The following is a 27964-nucleotide window of genomic DNA, read 5'->3' as shown; positions in this document are numbered from 1 at the left end:
GCTAATTAAAATCTATGAATATTAGAATGAATTGTCAAAAACCATGTTTTTGGATATGGAAAAGCATCTTCAGGTAAGAAAGGAAGAATGAGAGGTTATTTTGTGTTTCTAGAGAGAACAAAACTAAACCATCCCACATGAATATACCAGCACTAGAAGGCCTAGGTATTACAACAGAAGTGAATGTTAAACCTTTATTTACTGGATCACAGTAATACTACATTTATTTATCCTGTGTTTTCTTTTTTTTTTAATCATCTGTTGTTTGAACTGCCTATTTTCTACATTGACTTCACATAACATTTACACTGCCAGAGGGAAGACCCAGGTTGCATCATATGTTTAAACCAAAATAAATTCCAATGATATACAGAAATACACAAGCCCCACACTTATACAGCAATAATCTATAATAATAAAAGCATAATATGCTAATTAGACCGGAAGTCCTTCTAGATGATCTTCCAGATGAAGCCGGGTCCCGGGTATCTGTTGGCAGCCTAAGGGAAGCCTGGGTCCCAGGTGCCAGAGGAAGCCGGTGCTGGCAGCTGGGGGAAGGAAGGCCTACTCTTGCACGAATTTCATGCATCAGGCCTCTAGTATAAAATATAAATGCATATTTTTGTAATATACTTAAAGGAAAACAATAGAAGTATGCCAGCTATTTTTCCTCCACTTCCCAAACTTCTCCTATTCTCCATCATTTTTGAACTAAGATAAGAAAGAAAGATAATCCTAAAATTTCACTTGCTTACTATACAACTTCTATTATATGTATGTACTAGTATACCCTTAAGATTAAATTGGCCAAATTTTGTTCTCCTCAGTGCTATGTTATACTAGTAATGAAATATTTTATTCATTTTTCTGATGTATACACTTATATTGCTCCTTAAATACAAACTCTATAAACATATCAGGATCTCAGAATTTTCCTAGCAATAAGGAAATATTTCTGCCAAGGGATGCAGCTAAAATGAGTAAGCCCTTATGGCTCTAAGACAAGGAGGAAAAACACAAAACAAAACAAAACAAAAACTTGAAATAAGGCCCAATTTTGAAAGGGGCTTCATGTATACACAAGGATTTCCTCCCTTGAACTTAGTAAGCTAGACTTGTAGATTCAGTACAAAGCCTATTTTTAGATAAGAATTCTCTTTTAAGATTGCCAAGAGACATGTCTATGTGTTTGTCTAATAGTATATCTTTCCAGAAGCCACCAATTATATAAAAAGTTAAATGCCCAGACTTTCAAATGTTCAGATTTAATACAGAAAACTTCTAATGTTGGGACTGAAGATTTTAATTCTCATCCAGATATTCACTGTCATATGGATATCAATGTAAATAGTCGTGGTATTATGGATTAAATTGTGTTCCCCCAAAGTTCTGTACCTCACCCCTGGTACCTGTAAATGTGGCCTTATTTGGAAATAGGGTCTTTGAAGACTTGAGATGAGGATATACAGAGGTAAGGTGAGACCTTTAATCCCATTAATGATGCTCTTATAAGAAGAGGGAAATTTAGAGAAAAAAGAGTCGCAGAGAGTGAGAAAATGAACAGAGACAGATATATTGACAAGTTAAGGTACACCAAACACTACTGGCAACTGCCATAAGCCAGAAGAGAAACCAAAACAGATTCTCCCTCAGAGCCTCCAGAAGAAACCAACACTGCTCAAACCTTGATTTCAGACTTCTAGTCTCTGGAACTGTGAGACAAAAAATTTCTGTTGTTTGAATCAATAATATTGTAATAACTATGTATGGTGTCAGGTGGGTACTAGACCTATCAGAGGAATCACCTTATAAGTTATATAAATATATAACCACTACACCACACACCTGAAACTAATGTAATATTGAATGTCAGCTGTAACAAAAATGATTTAAATAAAAAAAGAAAGCCCTTGCATAAACACAAAAAAGTCAACCAATGTGTGACATTTTGTTACAGCAGTCCAATGAAATCAGTACATGTAGTAAGGCTGAGGTGTAGGTATCCTATCTAATAAAAGAGTAATATGCAAATTAATCATCACTCTGCTACATCCACAAGCCATGCCCACCAGCCAATTGGGAGCAAGTATGAAAATTAACCCAACCAAGATGGCTGCGACCACAGAGCGAGCAGGAGGCTTGGGTTTCCCTGGCAATGGAGGAAGCCAAGCACACACCCTGGCAGGCCCAGGCTTCCACTCAAGGCTACAAAGTTTTAATTATAAAAGATAAATAAATCCCAACAAAAATGGCTGCAACCACGGAGCAAGCAGGAGGCTTGGTTCTGCTCAAGGCTACAAAGTTTCAATTATAGAATATAAATAAATTCCAGATACCAGGGCCTCTGCTTGGTTCACCAGGGGGCATGGCCAGCCTGCAAACCACCACAGGCTCCTCGCCCAGGCCACCCCATGCCTCAAGGGAACCCCCACCCTGATCTGGGACACCCTTCAGGGAAAACCAGCTGGACCCCACCCGTGTACCAGGCCTCTATTCTGTCTAATAAAAGAGTAATATGCAAATTGACCATTACTCCAACACACAAGATGGTTGCCCGCATGTGGTCAATGATGGCTGCCCCATGTGGACACAAGATGGCCACCACAAGATGGCCAGCATGGGAGGGCAGTTGGGAGGGATCCCAGATTGGAGAGGGTGCAGGCTGGGCTGAGGGACATACACCCCCATGCATGAGTTTCATGCACTAGGCCTCTAGTGTCATATAAAATGCAGCCATCCCACTTACATAGGATGTACCTACATAGGATGTACCATTGTATTATTGTGATAAATACTCAGTGAGATAGTTTGAGGTTTTTAGGGTCAGCCAAAACCAAAATCTACTTTTCGAAATTCAATATGTAACCTGATTTCATTTTTTCCTATTATTAAAAATCTGAAATTCTGGTCTACTGAGACTGAATAGTGTTAATATACTTCAAAGATTACATAATGTAGTTGCCTTTCACTGATTGAAATAGTCCAATTAATTGACTGGGAAATATTTCAAAATCTCAATATTTGAAAACACTATCACATTCTCTGTGGAATAGTAGAAATAGACTGAGAAATTTAAATATTTTAATTAAAAATACTCTGATATTTTCATTATGGACTTCTAATCCTGTATTTAAGAGATGGCTCTGATTTATAGGCTTGAGAAGTAAATGATTCAGAATGTTCCTAGGTAGGGAGAATAATATGGTGGAAAAGGTATACTTTCCCAAATATCTCCTTTAACTATACTAATCATGAGATCTCATGGCTGATATTATTTATGGTTTCTCTACTTCTATATAATTTAAACTGCTTACATTATTTGAAAATTCCAAGGAAATGTGCAGTTCTTGACCACAGAGAACAGTTAATGAAAACACAAACATTAGCTACTAAAATAGAAGTCAAAAGTTTTAGGTCATTCCCACATTATGCCACAAAAAAGAGGTCTTAACCAGGTATTTGTTGTCATGCAAAAAAATTTTTAAATATGCTTTAGTAACTGCATTTGTACTTTAAAAAGACTGAATTTGGTTGGAGTGGTTTGTGTGGGTTAGTAGGACTTAGAATTTGTCAAAAAGTTTAAGTTGGTAGTAAGCCCTGGAAATCTAGACACTATTCAGTTTATTTTTTCAAAGGTGAAAAATGAATGGCACATTTATCACTGACCATAGGTCAAATGACTGTGGGTATCATTCATGTAGCAATTCCTGTGAGAAAGGTTTGGGAACTTAACTGTCCACAAGTTTAAAATTCTGGCCAACACTGTGAATAAGCTCACATAACCTCTAGGTACTTTCATAATAATAATGATACCTTTCATGAGCATGCTGCTTTACTTTGTGAAAAGTGCTTTAATACAGATGATCTGATTTTACATAGTAACCAGATAACAGAAGTCAGTATCCTGTTTTCTACAACATTTAGGACTCATATAGTGTATGGTTCATATTAAGAAGTACATTGACATCCTTTATTTTAGTATCTCCAGAAGAGAGTAGTCATAACAGTGTAAAGTTCCTATAAAACTCATTAAAAACTTGAAATATTTATCCTAAAGAAGGCAAGATGCTTGGGGAATTTGCTACTTTATTAAAATATTTGAAGAGTTTGATGAAATAAAAATAGATTTACTCTGTCTTACTATAAGAGGGAGATAATAGCTCAGCACAAGAAATAACTTTCTAGTGAATAGGATTATAAAATAGTTCAACAGGCTGCTGTGTGGAGACAGTGAGTTCTTTATAGATATAGAACTCTCTTCTTCCAGACAATCCTCTTTTATAGATGTTCCCAGTGGTATCCCTTTATTGGGTATGACTAGATGACTACTGTAGGGACAGTTTGTACTCATCTATATACTTGTGTTCCTCTACATTCGGTAGCCTACCTTGAAATTAGGATGGACATCAAGCTGAACTCTAGACAAGAAAATGTCAGAACTAATATACACTACTTTCTGTTCTGGCACAAAAATGGTCACTATGCAAAAGGAGGGTGAAACCACTATCATGGAAAGCCATCTGAACACCTAACTATATTATGTATTAGCCAAAAGTAAGCTTTCCTTATGTTAAGCTGCTGTGATTTTGTAGTTATTTATTATATTTGTTGGAGCTACCTACAAAACTACTAAAGCTTCTATTAATTAGAAATGTTATGGTTCTTGATAGTATGAAATGCAAACAGAAAGTTGTCTTCTAAAGTAAGATGGATTTGGATAGTATACAGAAATTAAAGGAAGAGCTGTAGTGAGGGATGTTTCCAGTCATATGGAATTTATCTCAGAAATTCATTCACTAGTTTATTAATTAATTTGTATATGCATGTATATATACAACAGCTATTTACTGACCATCAGGCACTGTGTTAACTTCTGCAGAATGTTCAACAAAATGTCTAAGTATCAAGTTCATAGTCTAGTAAAGAGAGACAGACATATCATCAAAATCAAGTTATATTTTAAAGCTATATCTTCTGGGACAGGATAGCTTATAAGATACTAGTGACCTGGTGCACAGATTCATGCACATTGAAAGAAAATTAATTAGAAGGTGGCCAGTGGGGCAGGACTGGGAGAGAGAGGCCAGATATGCCCTGGAGCCAACCTCCCAAGGTCTCTCCCCAGCCAGCCGCACCTGGGGTGGCACCATGGCTCAAAGGGTGTCTGCAGAGTGAGTGGGGTCCCTCTGGCAGGTAGGGTCCATTGGCCTGGCCTTCAGGGATCAGGACAAAATTGGCTCTCTGACATCCCCCGAGGGTTCCTGGAGTACAAGAGGGCACTCTGCAAAGTTGCTGTTGTACAGGATGTAGAACGCAAACACAAGTGAGCAGTAAACCAGATTTGGGGCCAACAGTGTCCCAGCAACAACATAACCCATGGCCAAAGGTGGAATCTCGTGGTCCCACTAGGAATCAGGCTCCCTCCTCTCTGGTTTTGGGGTGTGTCACAGAGAACTGCCGGAAACCGAACATTGAGACATTGGAAGTTAAATGTGAAAAGGGAATCCAGAAGGCTGGTCAACCTTAATAGCTCTGAATGGTCAGAGCCATTCACTCATAGTTTAGTTGAGACAGTGGTAGTTAAAGAATCTCTCACCTGTTAATCATGTAAATTTTTGCTGATTGTCTTTTGTTGTAATTTCCTGCCTAAAGGATATGGGTGTATCTCAGAACCCCAATAAAAGGGATGGCAAAGGCCAGAGGAGTGAGCAGTCCTCCCACTAGAGGTGGACTCCCGCCTGGCCCCCATTTTCCCAAATTGATTCTTTTCTAGCTTCTCTTCATTTTGATTGCGGCCTTCTCCAGAAACCGGACCTGAACGGGAACCCTGAAACACGCAGGACGTGACAAGGGATTCCCACAGAGAACCACTGCTGCTAAGTCACTGCAGCTCAGCAGGTCCTGTGTTAAGCATCTGCCCCTGGTGGTCAGTGCACGTTATAGCTACTGCATATATATAGTTAATATATTTTTTAAAAGAAGATATACCTTCTTCCTGGGATTATGGATCAGGGATCAGGAAGGCATCATTAGCAGGTGATGTTAAACTCAATGTTGCTATATAAATAAGTTTTTGACAGAAGACTGGGGGTCTAGAGGGTCCTGAGCTGCTGCATAAGTAAAAGTAAGAGAAACAATTTGGTATAGTTGTAATAATGGGTGCAAGGAAAGAATAGGATTGAGGAAGTAGGTGACAGCCAGTAATGAAGCTTAAAAATTGAAAAGAAATTAAATTTGTGTCTTCTTTCTTAAGTAGGTAATGGAGAGTTATTGAAGCTATTTAATCAGGAGAGAGAAAGATAAGATTTACATTTGTATGTTTACATTTTACTGGTTATAGTGATGAAAATTGGCTGAAGATGTGCAAGAAAGACTGGAGGCAAAGAGACTGAGTTGGAATCTATATATATATATATAAAAAAACCAGAGACCATAACACCGTCACAACCATAACGACCTAACGACTAGTTGCCATGATACCCACTGCGGCCAGAGAACCAGCCTGATTCGGACCAGATCGCCCCCAACACCTTCATCAGGGAGGGGCCAGCTAGCCAACCACCTTGGCTGGCAGAAATTTGGGGTCCCAGGACCTTGGAGTTGCTCAGTCTCAGTCTCGGGAAGATGCATGGACAAAGCTCTCCTTTGGTGGAAGTGGACTCGGTATCAGGGCTCTGGAGTTGGGGATGAGGTGGGGAGGCTTTCCTGGTGGCCACAGCAGTCCTTATGGGCCATGCACAGCACCTGGGCATCTGGCCTCTGTTGGAACACTGGCAGGAATAGGGGCTGCAGAGCACAGGGGGCAGTGGCACACAGGAGCCAGGAGGTGTGAGGCCTGATGTGGGCTCTTACCCAACCTGCTGGGCCCAGCAGCACCAACAGGTGGGCCATGATGTGCAGCAAGGTGCTGGGCCACAGATGGGATGGGGAAGCGAGCCAGGAGGGCAAGGCCTTGGGCCAGACAGAGCCCTGAGTGGTGTGGATGGGGCTGGAAATGAAAACCCTGACAGGATGGGCAGGGCTGCAGCCCTGTGCCTTTTCGGCCTTGGCCTTGGAATTCAGAGGTCAGCCCCACTTCAAGAGAGAGGATGTGGCAGAAAGTGGCAAGGCCACAGGAGGAATAGGAAATGTTGTGGCCATCTTCGGAAAACACAGCTGCCACAATCTTCAGTAACTATGAACAGATAATCTTTGGTCTCAGATATACAGAAGGGGAAGCTGAGACTCAAGGAAGGAAACCTTCCACAACACCTCACCCACTTCTCAGACCTGACCCTGTGCAGCATTATTTTCACTGAAAGTAGAGGATCCAAAATGCTTTCAGATCTTTGCTATTTTAGGCAGGAAAGAATTTAGCACAGGGAATTGGTGCTTGGGAAATCATCAGAAATCTGGAGGAGTGGGTATTAGGCTGGTCCCCCAGGAAAGACTCCCTGGCCAGCAGAAGGAGCTGCCCCCTCAGCCACAACTGAATTCTAGGACACTCTGGCACAGCTGTGACCTGGGGATCAGGAAAGTGCTGCCCCACAAGTGCCCTCCAGCTCCCCCAAAACAGGTCATTGGGCACTGCTTCTGCCACAACTGCATGTGCACAGCCTGGATTCCACTGCAGAAAACCTCCACATCTCTGCAAACATGATCACCAGCAGCAAACAGCCCAAACTGCCTCTTCCCCACTTCTGCCTTCAAAATATTGTGCAAGTGCAACTAATCGGCAGAAACGAATTCATATCCAGAAACCTAGCTGCAAAGGAGTTTGGGCAATGTCATACTTATGTCTAGGAGTGAGATCTTGCCAATGTACCTCATGTGCCTGGTATTGATAAAAATGGGGCCTGGCTGGTGGGGCTCAGTGGTTGAGCATTGATCTATGAACCAGGAGGTCACAATATGATTCCTGGTCAAATTATGGGCTTGATCCTCAGTAGGAGTATGCAGGAGGCAACTGATCAATGATTCTCATAATTGATGTTTCTATCTATCTCTCCTTCTCCCTTTCTCTGAAATCAATAAATATTTTTTAATGGGGTCATGCTATATATATGTGTTATAACGAGTTTTTCACTTCATAGATCACTAATGTCTTTCCTGTTAAGACCATACTTAGAGAACATTATTTATTTATCATTCATTTTAATTGATTTCAGAGAAAAGAAGGGAGAGAGAGATATACATAGTTCCATTGTTTCCTGCACTCACTAGACTGGGTATTGAATCTGCAACCTGGGCATGTGCTCTGACTGCAATCGATCTGCCACTTTCTGATGTATGGGACAATGCTACGCTGGTACCCTGACACCAAATTCCAGCCTCCAGAACTGTGAGAAAAATACATTTCGTTTGTTTAAGTGACACAAATTTATGATATTTTTGTTATGGCTGTCTGAGCTGACTAATTTATAATAATAAAAGGGTAATATACTAATTAGACTGGGTCAACTGGACAAATACATGGTGGTGGGGGCCGAGATAGAAGCAGTTAGGGGTGATCAGTCTGGCAGGGGAGCAGTTAGGGCAATCAGGCCAGCAGGGGAAAGCAGTTAGGGGTGATCAGGCTGGCAGGGAGAGCAGTTAGGGGCAATCAGACAGGCAGGCAGAGGGGTTAAGGTTGATCAGGCAGGCAGGCAGGCAGGTGAGCAGTTAGGAGACAGCAGTCCTGGATTGTGAGAGGGATGTCCAACTGCCGGTTTAGGCCTGCTCCCCACGGACATCCCCCAAGGGGTCCCAGATTGCAGAGGGTACAGGCCAGGCTGAGGGCCCCCCCATGCACGAATTTCGTGCACCGGGCCTCTAGTTTATTATAATATTTGTTCCAGTGAGAGATATGGAAGCCTGATCTGAAGGCGTTGAAGCAATGATACTGAAGATTCTAACTAAGGAGTATCCTAAGCATTGTTGGTATAATTTGCAAGATGAGATAAAGGAAGGAATAAAATTTAAGCCTGAGGTTTCTGTCTTGGCAAATCTCTGCTAGAACACTTCTCATTAACTCTCCTATATATTTTTAAAGTAACAAACACATAACATGTAACCTACCTTCTCAATAAGTATTTAAGTGTAGAGTACAGTATTATTAAATATATTCCCATTGTTGTACAACAAATCTCTGAAACTTTTCATCTTGCATGACTGAAACTCTGTATCATTGAACAACTCCCCATTACTACACATACCCCACAACCTTTAGACTTTCTGCTTCCAAGAGTTTGTCTACTTTAAATACCTCATGTAAGTGTAATTATGCAGTATTTTTCTCTGTGACTGGCTTATTCAACTTAGCATAATAACCTCAAGATTCATTCATGCTGTAGCATATAACAGGATATATATCCTCTTTTTAAAGGCTAAATAACATATCACATATTCATTATTCATTTTTCCATTGATGGACTTTCAGATTGTTTCCATACCTGGGCTATTATGAATAACTAGAGCCCCGGTGCATGAAATTTGTGCACTGGGGGGTGTCCCTCAGCCCAGACTGCACCCTCTCCAATCTGGGACCCTTCGGGGGATGTCCAACTGCCGGTTTAGGCCCAATCCCTGTGGTCAGGCCTAAACCAGCAGTCAAACATCCCTCTCACAATCTAGGACTGATGGCTCCCAACTGCTTGCCTGCCTGCCTGCCTGCCTGATTGCCCCTAACTGCTTCTGCCTGCCAGCCTGATCACAACCTAACCATTCCCCTGCCAGCCTGATCAATGCCTCACTGCTCCCCTGCTGGCCCAATTGCCCCCAACTGCCTTTCCCAGCTGGCCTGATTGCCCTCCCCTGCCAGCCTGATCACCCCCAACTGCCGTCCCCTGCCAGCCTGGTTGCCCCAAACTGCCCTCCCCTGCCATCCTGGTTGCCCCCAACTGGCCTCCCCTGTTGGCCTGGTTGCCCCTAACTGCCCTCCCCTGCCGTCCTGGTTGCCCCTAACTTCCCTCCCCTGTAGGCCCAGTCTCCCCCAACAGCCCTCCCCTGCAGGCCTGGTTGCCCCGTAACTGCCCTCCCCTGCCAGCCTGATTGCCCCCAACTATCCTTCCCTGCCAGCCCAGGTGCCCCCAACTTCCCTCCCCTGCAGGTCCAGTCCCCCACAACTGCCCTCCCCTGCAAGCCTGGTTGCCCCCAACTGTCCTACCCTGCTGGCCTGATCACCCACAACTACCCTCCCCTGCCAGCCATCTTGTGGTGGCCATTTTTTACCACATGGGGGCAGTCATCTTGTGTGAGGGTGTGAGGGTCAATTTGCATATCAGTTTTTTATTATATAGGATGCTGCAACAAACCTGAGAGTGAAATTATATCTTCAATAAAATTATTTAAATTCTTTTGGATAAATACACATAATAAGTAGGATTGCTGGATCAAATATTAGTTCTATCTCTAATTTTGTGAGGAATGTTCATACACAGCTGCTGCACCATTTTACATATCCACAAACTGTTTATAAGGAGACCAATTTATCCACATCCTCAACTGGGTGTATCTTTTTAAAATATATATTTTTATTGACTTCAGAGAGAAAGGTAGAGGGAGAGAGAGATGGAAACACCAATGATGAGAGCGAATCATTTATCAGCTGCCTACTGCATGCCCCCTACTGGGGACTGAGCCGGCAACCCAGGCATATGCCCTTGACTGGAATCAAACCCAGGACCCTTCAATCTACAGGCCAATGCTCTATCCAGTGAGCCAAACCGGCTAGGGCAAGTGTATCTTTGTTGTTGTCATTTTAAAATGTATATCTCAACAGGTGTGAGGTGATATCCCATTGGGATTTTTCCTTGTATTTCCATAGTGATTAGTAATGTTAAGCATCTTTTCATACACCATTCATATGTCTCCTTTTGGATAATATCTATTCAACTTTTTGCCAATTTTAAAATTTGAGCTTTGTTCATGTCATTGAGTTATATGAGTTCTTTATATATCTTCAATATTAATCCTTAATTATAAATATGGTTTGCAAATATTTTCCCATTCTGTGGGTTTGTCACTTCACTTTATGGATTGTTTCTATTGCTGTGCAGAAAAAAATTTAGTTTGTTATGCCCCACTTGCCTATCTTCACTTTGTTGCCTGTTCTTTGGTATCATATCCAAGAAATTATTCCCAAGACTAATGTTATGGAGCATACCCTTATGTTTTCCTCTAGGTGTTTTATAGTTTTAGGCCTTACATTAACTCTTTAATTTAGCTTGAGTTAATTATTGCATATTGTTTAGGGAAAGGTCTAACTTCATTTTTTTGTTTGTGGATATCCAATTTTTCCAACATATTTGTTGAAAAGATTATCCTTTTCTCATTAAGAGGTCTTAACCCCTTTATGAAAGTTGATTTTATCATATATGCATGGGTTTATTTATTGTTTATCTATTCTGTTCCACTTATCAATATGTATATTCTTATGCTAGTACAACTTTATTTTGATTGGTTACTATGGCTTTGTAATATGATTTAACCCTATTAGAGTGGCCATTATCAAGACAAGTAATAACAAGTGCTGGCGAGGTTGTGAAAAAAAAAGGGAACTCTCATTAACTGCTGGTGGGAATGTAGACTTGTATAACCATTATGGAAAGCAGTCTTCCAATTCCTCAAAAAATTGAGAATAGAGCTATCACATGACTCAGCAATTCCTCTCCTGGGTATATACCCGAAAACCTCACAATCATGTATTCACAAAGATATATATACCCCTATGTTCATTGCAACTTTATTCACAGTGGCCAAGACATGTAAAAAACAAAAAACAAAGTGTCCTGCAATAGAGGACTGGATAAAGAAGATGTGGTACATATACACAGTTGAGTACTACTAAGCCATAAGAAAGGATGAAATAGTGCCATTTGCAACAACATGGATTGACCTTGAGAACATTATGCTAAGTGAAATAAGTCAGTTAGAAAAAGCTAAAAAACATATGATTTCAACCATATGTGGGATATAAAACTGAAACTCGAGAACACAAACAGCAGTTTGGTGGTTGCCAAAGGGAAGGGAGTGAGGGGAAAAGGGGGCCCTAATATATGGTGATAGGAGAAGATTTGACTTTGGGTAGTAATTACGTAATGCAATATACAGATCTTGTAACATAGAAGACCACACCTGAAACTTATATGTTCATGTTGACCAATGTCACCCCAATAAATTTAATTTTAAAAAAATTAGGAAGTGTGAGGCCTCCTTTGAGAGCTTTGCTCTTTTATCTCAATGTTTTTGCTATTCTGGGTATTCTGCAATTCCACATGAATTTTAAGATTGTTTTTCTATTTCTGTGAAAAATGGTATTAGAATTTTGACAGGGATTTAATTGAATATGTATATTGCTTGGGTACTAGGGATATTTTAACAACTTTAACTTTTCCAATAAATGAACATGAAATGTATTTCCATTTATTTGTGCCTTTACTTTTTTCCCAGCAATGTTTTATAGATTTAAGTGTACAAGTATTTCACCTCCTTAGTTAAGTTTATTCCTAAGTATTTTATTCCTTTAACTAGAGGCCCGATGCATGCAATTCGTGCAAGAGTAGGCCATCTTTCCCCTGGCTGACGGCACCGGCTTCCCTCTGGCACCTGGGACACAGGCTTTCCTCGAAACTCCAGCTTTGTCTGGAAGGTTGTCCTGAAGGACATCTAGTCTAATTAGCATATTATGCTTTTATTATTATAGATGCTGTTGGAATTAAAAAAATATAAAATGGGATTGATTTCTTAATTTCTTTTTTGAATTGTTCATAGTTATGTATAAAATGAAACTGATTTTTGCATCTTGATTTCTGTTCTGAAACTTTGTTGGATTATTCATTAGTTAACCGATTTGGGGCTATGGGAGGAATCATTAGGGTTTTCTGCATATAAGATTATGTCATCTCTGAGCAGAGATAATTTTACTTCTTCCTTTCTGATGTGAATGCCTTTAATTTCTTATCTTACCTAATTTCTCTGGCTAGGACACATCCTTGCCTTGTTCTTAGAGGAAAAGCTTGCAGGTTTTTACTGTTGAGTGGTGGTCTTTTTCATATATGGCCATTATTATGTTGAAGAAAGTTCCTTGTAGTCCTACTTTTCTCAGTGTTTTTATCATTAAAAGTTATTGAATTTTGTAAAATGCTTTTTCTACATCTAATTGAGATGATCATTTGGTGTTTATCCTTTGTTCTGTTAATGTAGTATATTACATTGATTGGTTTCCATATGTTGAACCATTCTCTTATCCCAGAAATAAATTTCACTTGGTCATGGTGTATGAGGTACTTTTGAATTTGTTTTGCTAATATTTTGTTGAGGATTCTTATATCTATAGTCCTCAGGAATATTGGCCTGCAGTGTTGATTTCTTATATCTTTGTCTAGCTTTGATATCAGGATATGATGGCCTCATAAAATAACTTTGTAAGTGTCCCCTTCATTTCAAATATTTGGAAGAGTTTGAAAGGATTGGCATTAAATATTCTTGAAAATTTTGATAGAATTCTCCAGGGAAGCCATTTAATTCTGGGCTTTTCTTTATTGAAATGTTTTTAGTTATTGATTTAAATATTCTGATTAGTTATAGGTCTATTCATATTTTATATTCTTTGTGATTAATCTTGGATGTTTATAGGAATGTATCCATTTTATAGGAATGTATCCATTTTTTAGTTATCCAATTTTTTAGGATTCTCTTACAATCATTAATATTTCCATGCAATCAGGTTTTTTGTTTATTTTTTTGTTAATCCTCACCCAAATATATTTTTCCATTGATCTTTTAGAGAGTGTGGAAGAGAGAGGGAAAGAGAGAAAAACATCAATGTGAGAGAGACACATCGATTGGTTGCCTCCTGCATGAGCCCTGACCAGGGCCCAGGCCAGGGAGGAGCCTGCAACCAAGGTACATGCCCTGGACCAGAATCAAACCGGGACCCTTTGGTCTACAGGCCGATGCTCTATCAACTGAGCCAAACTGGCTAAGGCTCCATGCAATCAGTTTTAATGTCTTCTCTTTCATTTGCTGGTTTTACTTATCTGAGTATTCTCTATTGGTATAGATAAAGTTTGTCAATTTTGTTACTTTAAAAAAAAAACTGTTATTTAAAAAAATAGTTGTCTATTGTTTTTTATTATCTACTAGAGGCCTGATGCATGAAATTCATGCAAGAGCAGGCCTTCCTTTCCCTGGCTGCTGGCACTGGCTTCCCTCTGGCACCCGGGACCTGGGCTTCCTTCTGGCCACTGGCAGGCAACCAGGACCCGGGCCTCCCTCAGAGCCCTGGTTTTGTCAGGAAGGTTGTCTGGAAGGATGTCTGGTCTAATTAGCATATTATGCTTTTATTATTATATATTTAATTAATTTTCACCTGTACTCTTTATCTCCTTCCTTCTGCTAACTTTTGGCTTAGTTTGTTCTTTTTCTAGTACTTTGAGGCATACAGTTAGATTTTTTAAATTTTAAATTCTTTGTGTTGTTGTTGTTGTTAATTCTCACCCAAGGATATTTTCCTTATTGATTCTTTAGAGAGAGTGGAAGAGAGGGAGAGAGACAGAGAGAGAAACATCCATGTGAGAGAGACACATTGATTGGTTGCCTCCTGCACGTGCCCCAACCAGGGCCATGGATCCAACCTGCAACTGAGGTATGAGCCCCAGACCAAAATTGAACCAGTGACCCTTCAGTTCATCAGGTGATACTCTAACCACTTAGCAAAACTGCCCAGGACTGAAATTCTTCTTTTTAATGTAGGTGTTTATCATTAAAAACTTCCCATGGTAATGCTTTTGTTGCATTCTATAAATGTTGGTATGTTGTGTTTTAATTTTTGTTTATCTCAAAATATTTTCAAATTACCCATTTTATTTCTTCTTTTAAAAAATATATTTTATTGATTTTTTACAGAAAAGAAGGGAGAGGGATAGAGAGTCAGAAACATCAATGAGAGAGAAACATCGATCAGCTGCCTCCTGCATGCCCCCTACTGGGGATGTGTCCACAACCAAGGTCCATGCCCTTGACCAGAATAGAACCTGGGACCCTTCAGTCCACAGGGCAATGCTTGTCCACTGAGCCAAACCAGTTAGGGCTTATTTCTTATTTTATCCAGTAATTGTTCAAGGGCATTCTATTTAATTTCCACATGTTTGTGAATTTTGCAGTTTCCTTCTGCTATTTGTTTCTAGTTTTATTCCATTGTGGTCAGAAAAGATACTTGGTTTGAATTCAATCTTATTTAATTTGTTAAGACTTGTTCTGTGACCTAATATGTGATATATCCTGATATGTGCTTCAGATTGCATATTCTGCCAATGTTGGGTTGAATGTTCTGTAATGTCTGCTAGGTATAATGGCTATCTTGAGTGTTGTCCAAGTCCTCTGTTTCCTTATTGATTTTCTCTTTAGATATCCTATCCATTATTGAAAGTGGGGTATTGAAGTCCTCTGAAATGATTATATTAATATCTATTTCTCCCTCTAGTTCTGTCAATGATTGCTATATATATTTGAGTGCTCTGATGTTGGGTACAAACTAGTATAAAGACTAAAGGCTCAATTCACAATGAAGATATAACAATGACAAATATATTAGTAGTTGTCTCTTGTTGTTTTTTTTTCCTCAATATATTTTATTGATCTCAGAGAGAAAGGGAGAGGGAGAGAGAGATAGAAACATCAGTGCCTCCTCCATGACCCACACTGGGAATTGAGCCTGCAACCGGGCATGTGTTCTCACTGGGAATGGAATCATGACCTCCTGGTTCATAGGTCAACACTCAACCACTGAGCAATGTTGGATGGGCTGTCTCTTGTTTTCAAAATCTACCCAGCCACTGTTTCTTTTGATTGGAAATTTTAATCCATTTTGATTTAAAGTAATTACAGATAGTACAAGACTTACTATTGTCGTTTTGTTCATTAGTTTCTGTCATATCTTTTTAGTTCCTTTTTTTCTATCGTTGCTGTCTTCATGTTTGTTTGATTTTTGTAATGACATGCTTTGATTCTTTTTTATTTACCTTTTGTATATCTTCTACAAATATTTCCTTTGTGGTTACCATGGAGCTGGCATAAAATATCTTGTAGTTATTACTGTCTATTTTAGCTGATAATAACTTAACTTTAATTGCATACAAAACTGTTTTTACTTTTCCATGCAGAGTTTGTTATTAATGTCACAAATTACATATTTTTATATTGTAATCTATTAACATACTTTATAGTTATATTTACTTTTATACTTGTTTTTTAAATTTTTACCATAATTTAAAGTGTTTTATGCAGCACAATTACAGTATTATTTATTTGTCTATGTAGTTACCTTTATCAGTGAGCTTTAAAATTCTATGTGTTCATGTTGTAGCCTAATGTCCTTTAATTCCAACTTGAAGAATGTGAGGAAGTACAGCACTTGGTTTGGATATCTGTAAGGAGGATTCTCCGAAAGGTCGGGGGCCTCTGAGGGGACTTTGCCAAAGGTGGAAGCCCCTACCTTGACTTTTCCAAAAAAGTCTGATCCCCCAGAATGTTTTGCTAAAATCTCTGTTTAGTCTTTAAAGACCCAACCATGTAGAAGCATATAGTTTCTCAAGAATACTTACCCTGCTAATTGTATCTAGAAATTAATTTGAATTCAAGCTATTATTACAATAAAAAGACAAGGCAAACATATAGGACTGCTTTTACTTCTAAAGTAAAATGGTCGCTTAGCCTCTCTTTCACAAAAACCTATGTCAAAATAATCTATTCACACATTGCTTAGAGTCTGCATTGGTCAGCCCTGGCAGCTGGTGCCCCATGTGAGGAAAAGAGCCCTGGTATCCCGCATGACAGGCGGGGATACTCACCACTATACTAACAATGACTTTTCTTACCCTTTCAATGTGACTGTTCTTGCTTTTGAGCTTTCCTTGGGTATTGTGACATACTATCTGGTTTCTAGAGTTTCTATAATAGCTTTTTGTACTATACATTTTTGTTGAGTGTTTCTATAGAGGGACAATTTCTGGGTCTTCACATTCTACCATCTTAATGATGTTACCACTTATCTACATTGTTTATCTCAATCACCTCACCTATATTCTAGACTCCATAAAAGGCATGTCTGAATCTTAGTCACCTGTGTGTCTTCATGGGGCCTTAAAAACGGTAGGCGTTCAATAAGTATCTTACTGAATAGATAAGACTTAGCAACAATTCTAGTTAAGCATGAGATACCCTTTCCAAAGCTGTCATTAATTAAGAATAGGTATCCATCTTTACCAAATAAGCAAAGCAAGTTCTGCTATCTTCTTTAGGAAAGGCCTAGAAATAAGCTAAACTCATATTCTCGTGATTTAATTTTGTGAAAATTTAAATAGTCTCCTTTTGTTTAAATCTGCGTTTATACTTTTTCATAGTAAAACCAATTAAATAAGTAGTTGTATAAAGAAATATCAGAAAGATAATGATGCAACAAGAAAATAATTATATTAATAACAGAGAGCAAACAGGAGATTTTGAAGAAAGAAGAGATATTCCTCATACACTAAATATCTATTGTGTGCCAAGCAAGGTATTAGCAAAGAAATTGTTATATGGTTCTAAGGGTTGTAAAATTATCCTAAAAGATAGAGGCAATAGAGGACTCTACAGAATTAGGTAATTAAAGTAAGATAATTAATTAAATAAATGATAGATGCACTTCAAAAGAATGGTGAGGTTGAATTCAGGATTCAATAAGGTTAGAATTGAATGAAACATAATAAATCAGAGTCTGTGTATACTTTTTCAAGCAATTGAGTGTGGACAGGAAAAAAAGAGATGGGATAGTATAACTTGAAAAGGAGCAGGATAAGAAATGTGTTTTTAAATATATATTCATTTAGGATGGGAGAAAAATTAGTGTATATACTATGGGATATATTTGAAAATGCAGTTGAAAGAAAGGATAATTGATGGTTACCAAAGTGTATGGGGAATACTGGAATCAAAAGAAGAGGTAGACAATTTAAATTTGGAAAGAGATAATGGTAACTTGTATACCTAGAATAAAGGAACAAATAAAGAAAGGATAAAAATGAAGAGCCATTTTGAAATAGAAGTGGAGCGGGGGGAAATTGAGCATTTCACATTGAATAGTGTTGGTCTATTCCTTCATGTGACACTGGTTTCCAGGTATGTAGAATAAAATAAGTTGCCCTAAGTTTTCTTCTGCTGAGAATAAAGACCACTAGGGTGAAGTTAGAATGCTAATAAGAGTAGTATAAATACAATAAAACAATCCATTTGAAGAAGACAATTGGAACACTATAGAGCCATTCATTGGCATATACAGAAATAATATAGAAGCTTAAAAAACACACAATAGCCTTGTTGACCAAAGAACCATGGACTTGCCTATTACTGAGTTATTTCTACACATTCCATGAGGGCAGGTTCTCTCTCTCTCACCTTCTGCAAATTTTAACCTGGTCCCACTGCTATCACCACCTTATTTTATTTGTGTGTGTGTGTGTGTGTGTGTGTGTGTGTGTGTGTGTGTGTGTGTATCTGTTCTCTTTAAGAATTCATTGCACATTTGTAGAATGTAAAGTCTAAGTAAAACCAAAGAGAAAATACATCACAGAATATGAATCTGCAAAGTTTAAGAGTTACTAGTTTGATATATTAAGTGGTCACTCATGAGAACAGTGCTAACATTAATAGGCATTATGGGTAAGTGTTAAGAGCGTTTACTTAGGTCTCACTACTTGTAAAATGCTTACTAGTTTGGTTAAGTTATGATTTATCTGAGCGCAAAGTCCTCATTTAAAAAATGGAGAAATAGACATTTCTCCAAAGACATACAAATTACAAATGAACACAAAAGTGCTCCACATCATTAGCCATTAGAGAAATTCAAGTCAAAACCACAATGAGAAACCACTACATACCCACTAGAATAAGTATTATTAAAAAATAAAATGAATAAATAACAAGTGTTGGCAAGAATTAAGAAAAATTTGAATGTGCATTTTTTTCTGGGAATGTAAAATTGTGTAGCTACTTTGGAAAAAATAATCTGGCAGTTCCTCAAAAGGTTAAATATAGAGTGATCAAGTGACTCAACAATTCTAATCCTAGGTGTACACCAAGGGGAATTATAACACATTAGGGGCCCAGTGCACTAATTTGTGCACCTTGAAAGGAACTAAGGGTTGTGAGGCTGCAGTGGGCACAGGAGTGGGTCTTGGCCCATTCTCCATGCCCCCACCCAGCCCCAACTGCCACAGCCCTTGGTACCCTGTCTGCCAGCAGCCCTGCTTCCGCAGCCACCACTCCCATGTGCTGATAGGGCTAGCCTTGTTCACACCCACTGACAGCATGGTGCGATTGATGCCAACACCAGCAGCTGGTGTGAGCGGGGCCAATTGCCAGCAGTGGTTGGGAGAGGTGGCTGCCAACCCCGATCACCCCTAAGAAGCAGGGGGAGGTGGAGAAGCCCTGAGGGGCAATTGGGGCCAGCAGCCATTGCTCACACCCACTGATGGCACTGAGCGATCAGGGCCGGTGCTGGGTGCCAGCAGCAGGTGTAAGCCACGGCTATGACACTGGAAGTGGGTGAGAACAGGGCTGGTGCTGGAAGCAGGTACAAGGGCTGGCATGCAAAAGCAAAGAATTTTCAGTAACCACCAGAGGCTTGCCCCAATGACAGCGACTGGCGTCCCACCTTGGTCTGGTGCTCCTGCTCACCTGCTCCACCATCCTGCCATGGCCAAATCCTAACCTGTTCCATGCTCTGCTGTCTGATGCCAATGCCTGCCATGTTCCACACGCACCCTCTGGTGGTCAGTGCACATCATAGTGACCAGTTGTTCAGTTGTTCCACTGTTGGGTCTATTTGCATATTAGCCTGTTATTATATAGGATGTTGATACAAAAGTTTGTACATGAATGTTTATAGAAGTCGTATTTATAATAACCAAAGAGCAGAAACAACCAAAATGTCTTGCAATTGATGAATGGATAAATAAATTTGGTATATCCATACAATGGAATATTACTTGGCAATAAAAGGAGATGAAATATTGGTATAATCTACATGTTTGAACCTTGAGAAAAATACGCTAAGTGTAAGAAGCCAATAACAAAGACACTATGTGGTATGATTTTATTTATATTAAACATCCAGAACAGTCACATCCATAGACAAAGAAACTGATTAGTGGTGGCTTGAAAAAGAAGGTAGGGGTTGAGGTGGGGGACAAAGTAGTGACTGCTAGTGAGTATGGAGTTTCTTATTGGCAGGGTGAAATTCAATGAAATCGAATGTGGTGATAATTGCACAACACTATGAATATACTTGATATCACTGAAATGTATGATTTAAGTGGGTCAGTTGTATGGTCTATGAATATCTAAATAATGGGACAATAGGTGAGTTTATCTCATAGAATTATTAGGAGAATTGCATGAAATTAGCTATATAAGTTACTTAATATAGTGTTACCAATTGATACTTCTACTACTACTATTACTAATACTATTACTAATACAACTAAGTAACATGATAATAAGTATTATTATTATTATAACAATTAATTAGTAGTAGTAGAACTATTAATATATAATACTAAATATTATTAAAATAACTAGAGGCCTGGTGCATGAAAATTCATGCACTGGAGGGGTGGTCCCTCAGCCCGGCCTGTCCCCTCTCACAGTCTGGAAGCCCTCAGGGTTGGGAGACGACCCAGTAATCAGAGGAAAGCGACACCCCATAACACCTCTACTGCTGCCACTGCGGACAACGCAAGCCTTGGCCAGCCCTGGTTACCTGAGCCTCAGGCGGCCCTGGGAGGCTGGGGGGCTGAGGGGACTGGGGGACTCCAGAGGCAGGCACACAGAGAAACTGGGCCCACCTGCCACCCTGTTGGGGCTGAGGGGACTGGGCGCTGCCATCTTGTGGCTATGGGCACCACCATCTTTGAGGGCAGGGCAGTCAATTAGCATATACCCTCCTTCTTGGCTGTGGGCGCCACCATCTTTGAGTGTGGGGCAGTCAATTAGCATATCCCCTCTTTATTGGCTGTGGGTGCCACCATCTTTGTGATGGTGTGAGGGTCAATTAGCATATTCCCTCTTAATTAGATAGGACACTATCTACTAGTAGTAAAGTTATTATTAAATAATAACTTATTTCATATCCTATCTAATAAAGAGGTAATATGCAAATTGACCATCACTCCAACAGACAAGATGGCCGACCCCATGTGGTCAAAGATGGCTGCCCCCATGTGGACACAAGATGGCCACCACATGATGGCCAGCAGTTGAGGGCAGTTGTGGGTGATCAGGCCAGCAGGGGAGAGAAGTTGGGGGGGACCAGGCCAGCAGGGGAGGGCTGTTGGGGGGGACCAGGCCTGCAGGGGAGGACAGTTAGGGGCAATAGGGCCAGAAGGAGAGTGGTTAGTGGGTGATCAGGCTGGCAGGCAGAAGCGGTTAGGGGCAATCAGGCAGGCAGGCAGGCGAGCAGTTGGAAGCCAGCAGTCCTGGATTGTGAGAGGGACATCCCTCGAGGGGTCCCAGATTAGAGAGGTTGCAGGCTGGGCTGAGGGACACACACCCCCATGCACGAATTTTGTGCACTGGGCCTCTAGAATAGTTATAATATATAATGTAGTTTATTATTATTATAATTAGTTTAAATTGTCCTTATTAGACTTACAGGGTTTTTTAGGATATAGTTTTGAGCCTAGATAGTGTTATCATACTCAGTATACTATAATAAAAATACCACAAACCTTGGAGTCAGACAAATTTTTTTTGAAATACCATCTCTTCCACTTACTAATTTGTAGCCTCAGGAAAGTTATTTTACCTATCTAAGGCTGAGTTTTCTCATCTGAAAAAATGGTCTCAAAATACCAACTACTACTTTGCCTTCTTATGAGGAATAAATACTTTTGTTCCCATATGTGTAAAATCATGGTATTGGCATTAATGAAAAGGTGATGAAACCCCTTCAAGCTAATATTAGTATCTCAATAGAACATAAACTTCAATACCTTAAAAAAATAAAATATGGATACATGTCTAGTCCACCATGTTACTCATGAGATGTTCATAATCAACCTGCAACATTACAGAAAAATGTTTAGTAAACTGTTAACCTTTTATTTTCATTTTTAAGTTTCTCAAAAGAAGTACAACTAAGTTATAAAAAGTTGTACTAAGTAAGTAACCAGTTTTACTCTCAAGCATTAATACAACAGTGAACTCTCAAGAAGAAAGCTTGGCTCAGATTTGTCAAAGTTGTAAATAATGTACATGTTATACAATGTGGTAATAGAATGGTTTGTAGTTTGGGGCAGCCAATGCTAAGCAAGGGCATTTTATCCTGAAAAAAAAAAATTCTACAAGGAAGAGAAGAGAGAATGTTGCCATGGACCAGCTCCAATTATGTGTAAGAAAGCTGAGTGAACTCATGATACCCTTCTTTTTCCTCTCCATTTTTTAAAATTTATTCAAGATTAAATGAAGGTTTTCAAGGAGTTCCTTGAATCTAACAGGGTAAAAAAAACCCACAAAAATAATTCAACAAAATCTATTGCTACTACCATTATATACACATGGATATATCAAGCCATGGCCCCAGCTAATGAAATGATCATATATTATTATTTGCATTGAGAACAATTCTGGTTTAACATTTTTAGCTCAGTTGCTTTGTGAATTGCTTTGGGTTGTTTGTTCTATGACAGCATTAGGAAGAGTTGGCTAACTTAGCTAAACTAAAAAGACTCAAGGATACTATAATTTTTAGTATTTACTATATTGAAATGAATAGTAGACAATTTATTATTTCAAAATATTATATATCTGGAAATGTTTAATTATTCCCAAATAAATATAATACTTGGTTACAGAGATATGCCACTAAATTAAGTGAATGCAAGAGTATAAAACTGTTAATTTATGAGGTGTTGAAACAAAAAAACTCACTCCTTTTTCCTATCTCCGTTTTGGCAGTTACTATATTGAAGTTCAATTCTTCTTATACATCTGTGTTCCTCACTAGACTGAGAATACCTTAAGGTGGATAATGTTGCTTATTCACCTCTATATCTCCACATGTGTAACACAGTGCTTGGCATCCACTATGAATACAACAAATGTTTTTAGGTAAATAAAGTGTTAGAAAGATATATTTGTTTGAACAACTAATTACTTAATTTGGAATTCATCTAGTTATTTTTATCTTCTAATCATTAGTATTGCATTAAATATTATATTTTGCTTTATTCTCTTGTAGAGTCTTTTACAGTGGTTTTGTAAGGGACTTAATATAAATTTCAGTAGAAACTGATATGCTGGTGAAATTGATTTCTGGCAAAAATTAACACTCCTTAAATATACAGAGAAAGTTTGAGGCAGTAGCACATAACACTGTTATGAAATATGAATTTGAATAGCCTATAAAAATAAATTCTGAATGATATTAGAAGTAAAACAAAGGGAATTTTTATACTGAATCAGATTAATCTAGAGATTACCTATCTGGCCTTTTCAAACATATGAGGTATTGAATTAGCTTGAACTAATCCACTGCTCTGAAGTTGTTGGTTTTTTTTTTTTTTTTTTTTTTTTTTTTTTTTTTTATGCTTTAGGCCCCACAGGCCTTCTTTTGGACTCCTTGAACCAAAAATAGAAAGTAAATGGTGTTTATATTTATTTTATGCATAACATTTGCTGGCTTATTTTAAGTCTTAAAAAATGTCCAAGGAGGAAGTTATCATTAATTAGAAGGACAGAGCATACATATTTACCCTTAATTGACATTAGATACCACATATCAAATCATTTTATCCACACTTGTTTATGGCTTTTTCCAAGCTTTTGGGAGTCTTATAGTTTATAAAGCATGTATTTGGATTTGGTTAAAAAAAAGGCAGCATACAAAAAAGGGTTTATCGCACATCAATACATTCCAAGTGGTGCCATATTACTGTTATACTTTAATACTTTGGTATTAAAGTGTAATATAAATTAATATGTTGTCATGCAGTGTTATTTTATCTTATAAAATATTAAAAATATTATGAAGTGGCCTTCCTTATCTGTTGTTATGGGCTTCACTTGAGGTCTATTTTGTAATATATAAGTATTGCTACCCCAGCTTTTTTTTCATTTCCATTTCCATGAAATATATTTTTCTATCCCTTCATTTTCAGTCTGTGTAAGTCCCTTGTTCTGAGACGGGTCTCCTGTAGACAGCAGATATATGGGTCATCTTATCTTATCCATTCAGCCACTTGATGTCTTTTGATTGGAGCATTTAATCCATTTACATTTAAGGTTATTATTGATAGGTACTGGATTGTAGCCATTTCTATTCTTTATGCCTGCATTTCTTCTTCCCTTCCTATTTCTTCTTTTACAACAGTTCCTTTATCATTTCTTAGATGGCTGGCTTGGTAGTGACAAGCTCCTTTAGTCCTTTTTGGTCTGTGAAGCTCCTGATTTCCACTTCAATTTTGAATGATAGCTTTGCTGGATAGAGTATTCTTGGATTCAGTCTCTTGCTTTATATCACTTTGTATACTTCATTCCATCCCTTTCTGGCCTGATGTGTTTATGTTGAGAAATCATTTGATAATCTAATGGGAGGTCCCTTGTAGGTAACTCTCCGTCTCTCTCTTATAGCATTTAATATCCACTCTTTGTCACTAACATTTGACATTGTAATTACAATGTGTGTTGAATGTTTTTTTTTTGTGTGTGTTCATCTTGTTTAGGTCTCTTTGTGACTGTTTGATTTTTTCTTCCCCAAATCAGGGAAGTTTTCTGTCATTATTGCTTCAAAAAGGTTTTCTAATCCTTGCTTCTCTTCTTATCATTCTAGAACCCATATTATATGCATGTTACTTGATTTCCTGTCCCAAAGCTCACTTAGGCTCTCCTCCTGATATCTAATTTTTTTTCCTCCAATTCCGGTTCAGATTTTCTGCCCTGTCTTCTAATTCGCTAAATTGGTCCTCAGGGTCTTCTAGCCTACTGTTGAAACCTTCCACTGTGTTTTTTATTGTAGCTATATCATTCTTTATTTCCTCTTGATTCTTATATAAGATAACTTAATCATCCAGCCAGTTTAGAAACTATTCAATCCTTACTGCAATTTCTTTTTCTGACATACTGCATGCCTCTGTTTCATTTAGTACCTATCCTGGTGACTCCTCTGTTTCTTTCCTTTGAGGCTATTTTTTTGTCTCCCCGTTTTTGCTCTCATCAAAGGATCTAGGTGCCAAGTCATGCAGGGCCAGTCGCTACAGCAGTGGCCTTGGCCAGAGGATCATGCTCTCTGAGACTCCCTGGAGTACCCAGGCAAAGGGATGCACGGGGCCCAAGAATGAAGTGGCAGGCTAGACGGGTGGGTCGCACAGTCCCAGACTTGCCAGCGGGCCCTGTCTCTGGGATGCACAAGGTCCTGGGTTGAAGTGGTGGGATTGGCAGGCAAAAGGAATAAAAATAATCCAATAAAAAAATGGGCAAATGACCTAAACAGATACTTGTCAAAAGAGGACATACAGAAGGCCAAGAGACATATGAAAACATGCTATAAGTCATGAATTATCCAAGAGTTGGAAATCAAAATGACAATGGGGTACCATCTCACACCTGTCAGAATGGCTATTATTAACAAATCAACAAATAACAAATACTGGTAAGGATGTGGAGAAAACAAATCCTCGTACACTGCTGGTGGGAATGCAGACTGTTGCAGCCACTGTGGAGAACAGTATGGACTTTCCTCAAAAAATCAAAAATGGAACTCTCATTTCACCCAGCAATCCCACTTCTAGGAATATATCCCAAGAAATCAGAAACACCAATCAGAAAGGATATATGCACCCCTATGTTCCTAGCAGCACAATTTACAATAGCTAAGACTTGGAAACAGCCTAAGTGGCCATCAGCAGATGAGTGGATTAGAAAACTGTGGAACATCTACACAATGGAATACTGTGTTGCTGTAAAAAGAAGAAGAAGAAGAAGAAGAAGAAGAAGAAGAAGAAGAAGAAGAAGAAGAAGAAGAAGAAGAAGAAACTCAGTATGGATGGACCTAGAGAGCATCATGTTAAACAAAATAAGCCAGTCTGTGAAAGATAAATATCACATGGTCTCATTCATTTGTGGAATATAATGAACAACATAAACCGATGAATAAAAATAGATCCAGAGATAGCAAAGCATGGAACAGACTGTCAAACCTCAGAGGGAAGGCAAGAGAGGGTGGGTGGGTGTGGTAAGAGATTAATCAAAGGACTTGTATGCATGCATATAAGTGTAACCAATGGACACAGACAATAGGGCCTGAGGGCAAGTGCTGGGGTGTGGGAGTGGCCAGGAAGAGTTCAGGGAAGGGGGAAAGAGACATATGTAATACTTTAATCAATATATAATAAAAAATATTGAAAATATATTTCCTGGAGAATCCAGTGTGCCAACAATTTGGAAAATATGGCCTTTCACTGAAGAGGAGAACCATATAATGTTTCAGAAGATAGGAAATTACATAGGGGAGAACTTTCAGCTGCTGATCGACAGGCACCACATCACCTACTGTTTCAGGCTGCACACAACTGGGTTTACTACATGAATGAAAAGACTTTAAAGTTGGCCGACAACATCTCTGGTGACAAATTAGTGTCGCTGGGGACCTGCTTCGTAAAATTCACTAAAATGCACAAATTCTGGTTTCACATAACAGCTCTGGATTACCTTACACCCTATACCAAGTACAAAGTGTGGATGAAGCCTGGAGCATAGCAGTCCTTCCTGTATTGTAATCATGTGTTAAAATCTGTACTGGGTCGAATCACTGAAAATACATCTCAATACCAGGGAGTGGTGGTGTACTCCATGGTAGACATCCCTTTGGGTTTTGGGGTGGCAGCAAAATCTACATAAGACTGATGGAATGTAGACTCCACGGTGACTATGGTATTTTATTAATTGGGGAATATGTGCAACATAAAGAGACATTGACTTAAAAAGAAACCATCGCAAGTACTATGGCTGTGTGGAAGGGCTTAGCTTTGTTTCCTGTGTCTGTGTAATCTCCCCCATCATGTTGAATTTTGTCAACACTGTGATCTCTGCAGGACTTCTTAGTCTAATATTCTCTCTATTATGAACAAATCAGGCTGGATTATTATTAAGCAGAAATGGGTCAAAATGGCATTTTGGGTATTTGTGTTTGTTACTAAATAGAACATTGTGTTTTATATTTCAATCTGAGGGTTTCTTATTATAGTAAAAGGTTCTAAATCATTGGAATTGAGGACAAGAATAGTTTATTGTTATCTGTGATAACACTGTTTTCTAAACTTATGGTATGAACACAACAGGTTTTATTTATTCATTAATGATATGAAAGATAGATATTGCTGCTGAGAATAGCAGGCCATCTCTGGGATTTTATAAATGAAATTTGTATAAAATACTAAGGGCAATTTATTCTGCTACTTTTCCTTATGGTACGTGCTATGTGGTGTGGAAGAAAACTTGGATTCTAGACCTAGTTCTAATACCTATGAGCTCTATGATGCTTTAGATGAATCATTAAACTTTAATGAGATTCATTTTCTTCTGCTCCAAAAAACAACTTTAACCATCTACCTAAGAATGGCTTTTAGAATTAGAAATCATGACTTTAAAGTACCTAGCACAGTGCCTGGCAAATGACAGGTGTTGAATAAATGGTGAGAATTATTTTTATGTTGCATATACTGAGTGTGTCTACTACTAAGAGTAGGTTCTAATGAGTATAATATTTTGTTTTTTTCCCCAAGGTGTTTTGTGGATCTTTCTTTTTACTGGATGGTGTAATTTCAGGTTGAATGTTATTTTCATCAACTTAGTTTCCTAAAACATTTCCCTTATGACCCTTTACTTACCTTACTGGACTAGATAAAAAGCACTAATCAGAGATCGTGAAATAATTGACCTCCTCCTTCATTCTTCCCTATGCTTCCTGAAA

At 38.7% G+C, this 27964-nt stretch overlaps 1 protein-coding gene and 1 pseudogene across 1 annotated transcript in view; one reads left to right on the top strand and one right to left on the bottom strand.

Moving 5' to 3' along the window:
* The window catches only part of IL1RAPL2 (interleukin 1 receptor accessory protein like 2), a 749108-nt gene that overhangs the window by 356570 nt on the left and 364574 nt on the right, over positions 1-27964 (bottom strand). The gene's annotated exons all lie outside the window — the stretch shown is intronic.
* On the top strand, positions 6983-26975 carry LOC103300437 (60S ribosome subunit biogenesis protein NIP7 homolog; annotated as a pseudogene).

This window comes from Eptesicus fuscus, chromosome 1 (assembly GCF_027574615.1).
Source record: "Eptesicus fuscus isolate TK198812 chromosome 1, DD_ASM_mEF_20220401, whole genome shotgun sequence".
Taxonomy (NCBI): Eukaryota; Metazoa; Chordata; class Mammalia; order Chiroptera; family Vespertilionidae; genus Eptesicus; species Eptesicus fuscus.
Note: the sequence above shows the minus strand (reverse complement) of the source record. Positions and strands in the feature narration are given on the sequence as shown.